Source organism: Mobula birostris, chromosome 26, assembly GCF_030028105.1.
Source record: "Mobula birostris isolate sMobBir1 chromosome 26, sMobBir1.hap1, whole genome shotgun sequence".
Lineage (NCBI taxonomy): Eukaryota > Metazoa > Chordata > Chondrichthyes > Myliobatiformes > Myliobatidae > Mobula > Mobula birostris.
The window spans coordinates 17702771-17713203 of NC_092395.1; positions in this window are offsets into that span (position 1 = coordinate 17702771).

The following is a 10433-nucleotide window of genomic DNA, read 5'->3' on the forward strand; positions in this document are numbered from 1 at the left end:
GGACAGTGACCACCGCTCCCTGGCCTTCAGCATTATCATGGAAAAGGATAAAATCAGAGAGGACAAGGAAATTTTTAATTGGGGAAGGGCAAATTATGAGGCTATAAGGCTAGAACTTGCGGGTGTGAATTGGGATGATGTTTTTGCAGGGAAATGTACGATGGACATGTGGTCGATGTTTAGGGATCTCTTGCAGGGTGTTAGGGATAAATTTGTCCCGGTGAGGAAGATAAAGAATGGTAGGGTGAAGGAACCATGGGTGACAAGTGAGGTGAAAAATCTAGTCGGGTGGAAGAAGGCAGCATACATGAGGTTGAGGAAGTAAGGATCAGATGGGTCTATTGAGGAATATAGGGTAACGAGAAAGGAGCTTAAGAAGGGGATGAGAAGAGCAAGAAGGGAGCATGAGAAGGCCTTGGAAAGTAGGGTAAAGGAAAACCCCAAGGCATTCTTCAATTATGTGAAGAACAAAAGGATGACAGGAGTGAAGGTAGGACCGATTAGAGATAAAGGTGGGAAGATGTGCCTGGAGGCTGTGGAAGTGAGCGAGGTCCTCAATGAATACTTCTCTTCGGTATTCACCAATGAGAGGGAACTTGATGATGGTGAGGACAATATAAGTGAGGTTGATGTTCTGGAGCATGCTGATATTAAGGGAGAGGAGGTATTGGAGTTGTTAAAATACATTAGGATGGATAAGTCCCCGGGGCCTGATGGAATATTCCCCAGGCTGCTCCACAAGGTGAGAGAAGAGATTGCTGAGCCTCTGGCTAGGATCTTTATGTCCACGTTGTCTACGGGAATGGTACCGGAGGATTGGAGGAAGGCGAATGTTGTCCCCTTGTTCAAAAAAGGTAGTAAGGATAGTTCGGGTAATTATAGACCAGTGAGCCTTATGTCTGTGGTGGGAAAGCTGTTGGAAAAGATCCTTAGAGATAGGATCTATGGGCATTTAGAGAATTATGGTCTGATCAGGGACAGTCAGCATGGCTTTGTGAAGGGCAGATCGAGTCTAACAAGCCTGATAGAGTTCTTTGAGGAGGTGACCAGGCATATAGATGAGGGTAGTGCAGTGGATGTGATCTATATGGATTTTAGTAAGGTATTTGACGAGGTTCCACACTGTAGGCTTATTCAGAAAGTCAGAAGGCATGGGATCCAGGGAAGTTTGGCCAGGTGGATTCAGAATTGGCTTGCCTGCAGAAGGCAGAGGGTCGTGGTGGAGGGAGTACATCCGGATTGGAGGGTTGTGACTAGTGGTGTCCCACAAGGATCGGTTCTGGGACCTCTACTTTTCGTGATTTTTATTAACGACCTGGATGTGGGGGTAGAAGGGTGGGTTGGCAAGTTTGCAGATGACACAAAGGTTGGTGGTGTTGTAGGTAGTGTAGAGGATTGTCGAAGATTGCAGAGAGACATTGATAGGTTGCAGGAGTGGGCTGAGAAGTGGCAGATGGAGTTCAACCCGGAGAAGTGTGAGGTGGTACACTTTGGAAGGACAAACTCCAAGGCAGAGTACAAAGTAAATGGCAGGATACTTGGTAATGTGGAGGAGCAGAGGGATCTGAGGGGACATGTTCACAGATCCCTGAAAGTTGCCTCACCGGTAGATAGGGTAGTTAAAAAAGCCAATGGGGCGTTAGCTTTCATAAGTTGAGGGATAGAGTTTAAGAGTCGCAAAGTAATGATGCAGCTCTATAAAACTCTGGTTAGGCCACACTTGGAGTACTGTGTCCAGTTCTGGTCGCCTCACTATAGGAAGGATGTGGACGCATTGGAAAGGGTACGGAGGAGATTTACCAGGATGCTGTCTGGTTTAGAGAGCATGGATTATGATCAGAGATTAAGGGAGCTAGGGCTTTACTCTTTGGAGAGAAGGAGGATGAGAGGAGACATGATAGAGGTATACAAGGTATTAAGAGGAATAGATAGAGTGGATAGCCAGTGCCTCTTCCCCAGGGCACCACTGCTCAGTACAAGAAGACATGGCTTTAAGGTAAGGGGTGGGAAGTTCAAGGGGGATATTAGAGGAAGGTTTTTTACTCAGAGAGTGGTTGGTGCGTGGAATGCACTGCCTGAGTCAATGATGGAGGCAGATACACTGGTGAAGTTTAAGAGACTACTAGACAGGTATATGGAGGAATTTAAGGTGGAGGCTATATGGGAGGCAGGGTTTGAGGGTCATCACAACATTGTGGGCCGAAGGGCCTGTACTGTGCTGTACTATTCTATGTTCTATGTTCTAATCTGCTTCTTGGTGTGGTTCCCAAGGTGCAAAGGTCAAGATTATTCATACCGCGACCAGCTTTCCCACTATTTGAATAATTAATCTAATTAATTCCATTGAAAATCTTAATATCTGGCTGTTGCTAACGATTCCTTCACTGTTTTGATCCCTTTAACTCTGTTCCTTTCAAGTTGCTTAAAAACATATCAGAAAAAGCAGAGAAGTAATTGCCTGGACCTTTTTTCATTTATTATCTGTCTAACCAGGACAGTTCACCAAGGCTGCTTCTTCTAATGAGGTAGATACAATCAGATTGCAGCTTTATTTCTAATTTAATTGTCAGATTGGTTACTAGGATCAGGTGACATGAGCAATATGTTTTGAGGCAATTGGATTTTCTTGGGTAGGAATTAAGCACTGTGACTTAACAGCATAATGGTATAGAAAACCTCTAACTTGGATCTATAGACAAGCACCGTTGAGACCAAGTACTATTTTCTAGCTGAGTGCTCCAGTGGTTATTGCATCATTATTATGGATTTATTGCAGCCGGTTAAGTGAAGAGTAGAACATGATTTAATATTTAACCTCCAAAGGCTCTGGTTGATGCAGTAACCATGCTAGGCATGAAATGTCATCAGGCTACATTGGTTTTGAAGAATTGATCAAGGCTATTAAGGCAGAAGATTAGAGTCTGCAACAGTGCCTCTGATGTACCGTACATTTCCCTCATGCAAGGATTCCTTTCAAAAAGATTACCAGACCCTTATGATTAATTCTGCTCCGTTTCACACTCTTCTTCATCTCCCTGCTTCTTCTCTCACTGCTTTTCCCCTGTTCAAGGATAACAATTGGACATTCTTGGTTCTCTCTTCCACCTCACCAACCTCCACATTAATATGTCATGCCACCATTAGAAGGATCTCAGCATATTCTCAGCATATTCCGTGATTTTAAGTGGCCCTTCTCTAAATCATACTCTATTCATTTCTCAGTCACCACCAATGTCCTCTCCCCCTTCCACAGAAGATGTAGCCCTTGCCCTTCCCTTTTTTTTAACAATCTCCATTCCTGTGCCCCAAGCTCTGTATTAGGTGACATAATAACTTATTCATATATTTTTCAATTTCAAATTATAATTATTACTCTTAATGCTGTCTCCTCTAAACTGGAGAAAATAAATGGAGATTGCAGAACTCTTCCATTCAATTTGCTAGCATGATCCCAACTATGCCACATCTTGTCACTTTAGTTCAGCATCCTGTTCCTACTCTAGCCTTTCTATTCTCAGTGGCCTGCACTGTTCCAGTACAGCTAACGTTACATTAAAGTACAGCAAGTCATCAATTGATCAAGCACTTTACTGTTTTCCAGGGTCAAAACTGAAGTCAACAATTTCAGACAACTCCCCACCGCCCAAACCCCTCTCACTCCTCTACCTGGTATAACTGCCTGTCATCTCACAACCCTCCATAGTCCACCATTCACCTTGGACTCCTATCTCACCACTCCCTGTCTCCTCTTTATATTGGCCATCTTGCCTCTGCACTCTCAGTCCTGATGCAGTCTTTTGATTGCCAACTCCTTTCATCCAAGGAATGTTGCTCACTGAGTTCCTTCGGGGCAGGGGTTCCCAAGCTTTATCATGCCATGGACCCCTACCATTAACTGAGGGGTCTGTGAACCTCTGGATGGAAACTCCTGCTTGAGGGGATTGTTTGTTGCTCCAGATCTCAGTGTCTCAATTTGAGATTCAAATCTTTCAATTTCCATTCGGCTCTTGCCTTTTCCACTTCTGCTTTTGTATCTTCATTTTTTCTAGTTCTACTCTCTCTGTCCTTGCACTTCCATCCCTCTTTTATCCCATTTAATCAATCCTGCCTTGCATATTAACCCTGACATTCTCTTTGGTTCTCCCCTCTGTTCACCACTCACCCCACCATCTCTGCCTTGATATATTAAAAGTTCTTTGTATCTCACTTTTTCCAATGCACTACATTTGCACAAGTTGTAAAAAGTTAACAGTTCCTGACGTTTACAGTTTACAATTACTGTTCTTCAAATTTACCAAGTATGCTCGCAGAAAGTGAATCTCAATGTTGTATGTGGTGACATTATGTACTCTGTTTACTTTGGACTTTGAACTTTAATGTTGACCTGACAATACAATCAGTGGCCATTTTATCAGGTACACCTGTTACCTGCTCATTCACGCAAATATCTGATCAGCCAGTCATGTGGCAGCAACTCAATGCATAATGCCTCTGACTGGTCACAATGCCTTTGAATAGAAAATCCTACAAAATGTAGTGGATCCTGCCAAGTCCATCATGGGTAAAGCCCTCCCCACCATTGAGCACATCCACGCGGAGCATTGTTCCAGGAAAAGCTCCCCTGTCCTGCATCAGGGATCCCCACCACTCAGATCATGCTTTCCTCTTGCTGCTGCCATCGGGAAGGTGATACAGGAGCTTCAGGGCTCACACCACCAGGTTTAGGAACCCTCAACCATCAGGCTCCTGAACCATAGGCCCCTGTTTTCTTTTGTACTCTGGTTGTCTGCCCTGTTGGCGCAGTCTTTCATTGATTCTATTGTGCTTATTAGATTTATTGAGTATGCCCACAAGAGAATGAATCTCAGGTTTGAATATGGTGACATATATGTACTTTGATAATAAATTTACTTTGAACTTTGAAGTTGGATAACACATGATTCAGCATTCATTATTTCACTATGATTCCTAGGTATGATTCAGAAGCTAAATGGAGCCGGGGAATATAGGTCCATAATCCATTGAAAGTGGCACCACAGGTAAATAGGGTTGCAAAGAAAACTTTTGGAACATTGGCCTTCATAATTCAAAGTACTGAGTACAGAAGGTGGGATGTTATGTTGAAGTTGTATAAGATGTTGGTGAAGATTAAATTGGAGTGTTTGGAATGTGCTGTTTCAGTCATCTACCTGCAGGAAAGATATAAATTAGGTTGAAAGAGTGAAGAGAAAATTTACAAGGATATTGCTGGCCCTGGAGGACCTGAGTTATAAGGAAACATTGAATTGGTTAGGACTTTATTCCTTAGGACATAGAAGATTGAGAGGAGATTTGATAGAGGTACACAAAATTAGGAGGGGTATAGGTAGGGTAAATGTACACAGGCTTTTTCCACTGAGGTTGGGTGAGACTACAACCAGAGGTCATGGGTTAAGGGTGAAAGGTGAAAAGTTTAAGGGGAACATGAGAGGAAACTTCTTCATTCAGAGGGTCGTAAGAGTGTGCAACGAGCTGCCAGTACAAGTGGTGCATGCAAGCTCGGGTGAAGTTTGGATAGGTACGTGGATAGTAGGGGTATAATGGGCCACAGCCCTGCTCCTGGTCGATGGGAAGAGGCAGTTCAAATGGTTTTGACATGGACTAGATGGGCCAAAGGGTCGGTTTCTGTGCTGAACTTTTCCATGACTCTAGGACTCTAATTTTCTTGGCTTGATTTGCGACAGTTCCAATATATCTGGAGTATCTACCCTTCAGCCAAGTACACAAGGAATTGTAACTATCTTAATTGCATTTTCCACTACATAACTTAAGCCCTGCTTTTCATTAACACAGAAGCTGATAAAACGTCTGATACACACACCACTGCTCATCAAGAGACCAGCAGTGGAGAGAAAGAGCAGCTTCAAGTTCTCTGAAGCTTGAACGTCTCCAAAGGTCTGTCCTGGGCCCAACATGTCAATGTAGTTATGAAGAAGGCATGCCAGCAGTTACATTTCATTAAGAATTTGAGGAAATATGGTATGTCAACAGAGACTCTAGAAAATTTCTACAGACGTATAGTGGAGAGGATTCTGACAGGATTGTAAAAATCTGCAGAGGGTTGTAAACTCAGCCAGCTCCATCACGGGCATAAGCCTCCCCACCATCGAGGACATCTTCAAAACGTAATGTCTCAAGAAGGTGGTAACCATCACTAAGTACCCACACACATGCCCTCTTCCCATTTTGACCATCTGGGAGGAGGCAGAAGAGCCTAAAGACACACACTTCACATTTTAGGAATGGATTTTTGTCCTCTACCATCGGAGTTCTGAATGGTCCATGATCCCATGAACACTACTTCACTCCTTTGTTCTCTTTTCGCACTACGCGGGGGCGCAGACGCTTTTTTGCTGGTGGTGGTGGGGCGGGGGTAGGGATCATTGCTTTGCTGCTGCCTGTGCGTGGGGGCGGGGGGCGCTGTGGAGTTCTAATGTTTAACTGTCATTCATTCTTGGGGCACCTCTCTGTTTTCGTGGATGCTTGCGAAGAAGAAGAATTTCAGGATGCATTTTGTACACATTTCTCCGACATTAAATGTACCTATTGAACTTATTTATTTTGATATTTCCTATTCTGACATATAGAAATATTTTATGCGTTGCACGATACTGCTGCCACAAAACAACAAATTTCACAACATATGCCAGTGAAAACAAACCTGCATCTGATTCTGAGCACCTGTGGAAGTTACACATATGTAAACAATAACTCATCTAATGGAAATCCAGCCTTGAACTCCTTCATGTTCTATTTATTTTATTTAATACAAACAACCCTCCTTTTATTTTATACCAGTATTCAATCAATTCTGTCACAGGCTTATCAGTATTTCACTTTAAAATGTTGTTGCTGGTTTTAATTAACGATTTGCATTCTAAATGTGGCCTGACTTGTTTCTCGGCATTTTGCTTCTGGGTGGAGTAGCAGATGTGGCTGCAGGCTGACATGTTTCTTAATTGATGCAAATAGAAAATATATTTTTTTGTTCTCTTTGAATTCAATGGGTTTCTTTTTATCTAATTATGGATTAATTTGAACAGAAAGTGTGCATCATTATAAATGAAAATAAGTTTCACTGCAGATAAGGTGCCCTTTGGAGGCGGTGGAAGAGAAAAGAATCCTCTTTGTATTTAATAAGCTCCTAGAGTGTATTTAAATTTTGAGATAGCGGGTAGAGCTGAGAAGTAGGAAAGACTGAGTAGTTTAAATGTGATTGTCTGGATGGCTCAGTGGCCTGTATTCTGACTAGTCAATGCACATATCCAATCAGCCAATCTTTTGGCAGCAACCTGATGCATAAAGCATACAGACATGAAGAGACTCAGCTATTGTCCACACCAAACATCAGAATGGGGAAGAAATGCGATCTACAAGACTTTGACCATGGACAAATCGTTGGTGCTAGAGTTTGAGAATCTCAGAAACTGCTGATCTCAGACGTTCACGCACAACAGTCTCTAGAGTTTACAAAATTTTTGTTATGAGTGTTACGTAACCCGTAACTGGGTTGCCAAACCAGCAGAAATGGATCACTCAGTTGGAGTCTGGATTACTAGAACTAAGAAAGTTTTATTGAAGAAACAAGCAACACAGTAATCGAAAGGATAATAAATGCAACAGTTCAGCAATGATAAACACACATGTGCACAGAATTAAGATAACAGCATCAATCAAGCTCTATCGTTGTCTAGGGGTAAATGACCAATTTCAAAGTGACACAAAAGTCCAGTTCGATTTAGTTCAGTTCGCAGTAATCGTTGCCATGGCGATGGACAACGTGGAGGGGGGAGGGAGAGAGAGAACGAGAACGACTGATCATTCAGAAACGGCTTCCACTCACAGACCGGCGATATTGCTCACAAGCAGCTTTCGGGCAGGTCCTTTGTGATGTCACCTGAGGTCACCGACTGTGACCCCTCCTCCAGATGCGGTCGATCCTCTGCAGTGAACCCGGCACCCAAGCGAGGGTGGACACACACCGGGTTCCCGCTGATCGTACCTTTCCACCCTGTGCGTTTAAGGTCCGGTACTTCCCACTGACTCGTGAGAGGCGCACCGCTTCCAGGGTCTCGTTACCTCGGGTGTCGTGTGTGTCCTGCCTTAGCGAACCTGTCCCTTTTTATCCCCCTGCTGGGGTATCGCCTGTCCATCACTTCAAACAGTTCAGGGTTCAAAGGGGGAGCCGCTCCAGACAGCTCTCTCTCCCGTCCCTTCATTACACATCTCCAGATCGCCTGTCCATCACTTCAAACAGTTCAGGGTTCAAAGGGGGAGCCGCTCTAGACAGCTCTCTCTCCCGTCCCTTCATTACACATCTCCAGATGCTGCTTCATTGTTCCTTATCTCTCCTTCCCCTGAGGACAGGTGGCAGACCAACTGCTGATGCCACTGATGCTAGCCCAGGCCAGCAAACATCTTAATTTATGTGTATTCTCGTCACATGAGAAACAGAAAAACATCCAGTGAGTGGCAGTTCTGTGGGTGAAAATACCTTCTCAATAAGAGAGGCCAGAGGAGAATGGACAGACCGGTTCAAGCTGACAGGAAGGTGAGAGTCACACAAAGTACCATGTGTTATAACAGTGGTGTGCAGAAGAGCATCTCCGAATGCGTAAGACATCAAACCTTGAAGTAGGTGGCCTACAACAGCAGAAAAATATGAGCATACACTCAGTGGCCACTTTATTTGGTACAGGGGTTACTTAATAAAGTGGCTATTGAGTGTATTTAATGAGCTCCTTGATGTGTATTAGAAATTCAGGATACAGCTAAGAGCTGAGAAGTGGTTAAGATGGAGTACTTTAAGGATGATGGCATGAATGGCTCTCTTCCATGTGATAAATAGTTCAAAGTTCTACGTTCAAAGTAAACTTATTATCAAAGTACATACATGTCATCATATACAACCCTGAGATTCATTTTCTTGTGGGTGTACTTAATTAATCCATAATGGAATAATATCCAGAATAGAGTCCTTGAACATGGCCCAGTCCACCAACTGGAAGCATTTCCATAGCCACTCCTCTATCTCCCGCGAGCACCTCTTTGTTCTCCTAATCTCTGGAGACTTGCTCTTTAGCCTCTGTATGCAAGAGAAGGGCAGCCAGGCGATTTCTGAAATGCATTCTGGGTATGGAATGGTAGGCATTCCTTATCTTAGTGTAACAGCCGTCTTGTGTGTTGGGACCTCTGGTGCTACAGGTTATATGATGATGGTAATTGGGCAGGGATTTCTTCAAACAAGCTTGATTGAAATCTCTGACTATAATATGAAATGCATCAGGATGGATTGTTTCTTGTTTGGTCACAGCACCATGCCTGATTATACTCAGCCATTTTATTTTAAATGAGGTCAGGGTTACAGAGGAAAACTCCCGTGGTAAATAGAAGAGATGGCATTTGTGTTAGGTATTCAAGATCAGGGCAACACAAGTTCAACAAAACCACCACATCAGAGCACCTGAGAGTTTATCATGAAACACACACCTCCATCTTTTGCCTTTTCTGAATCAGCGGTTCAGTCCATATTGTGTATGAGAAGCTCTCAGGTCTGATTGCTTATCTGGCATGTTCTGAGTTAGCCACGTCTCGGGAGAACACAGGACACAACAATTTCTCATTTCCCTTCAATACACCAATTTTGCAATCAGGTCTCCAATTTTGTTTTCCAGCTACTGCATACTTGTTAACAAGATGTTGGACAGAGGAGGACTCACTTTTCTGTGTTTTAGCCTGGCTTGGATTCCTAACCCTCTCCTACTTCACCTCTGGCCATGGTGATGAACCCTCGTCTGTTTAAGGTGCTGCACCTGCTTACTTGAGAGATAGGTCTGCCGGTCTTTCTGAAGACATGAAATCTGTAGTTCATTAAGTCTATTTACTGTAAAAGTACATTGCTTAAAGGGAAATTTCATGTTGCAGATTGCAGTGAGAATATTTCAAAAGAGATATATTTAGAAGTATTGTATGAAGCCCATAGAATGGTTCACCGGCGCTGTTTTGCAAAGTACTTGCATCATATGGAATCACAAGTATTAAAAATTTTAAAATTCTCCCGTGTTTGCCCTTGGACCGGATCAATACAATGCAACAGGACTTGCAAGGAATCAAGGGGTTTTCTTTTCCACAGGCTTTAAAAACTCAGTTTAAAATTTAGAACATAGAACATAGCACAGTAGCCCTTTGCCCCACTGTGTACCCCTTTGTTACGATCTTTTATCTATGATTAACTAACAAGAAGTTGATCATGGAGTACTCGAGTTGATCATTGAAACTACTCTATGAACAGTTTCAAAGAAGGCATAACAGTGGCTATATTTTATGTCAATAGACAATAGGCAATAGATGCAGGAGCAGGCTATTCGGCCCTTTGAGTCAGCACCACCATTCAC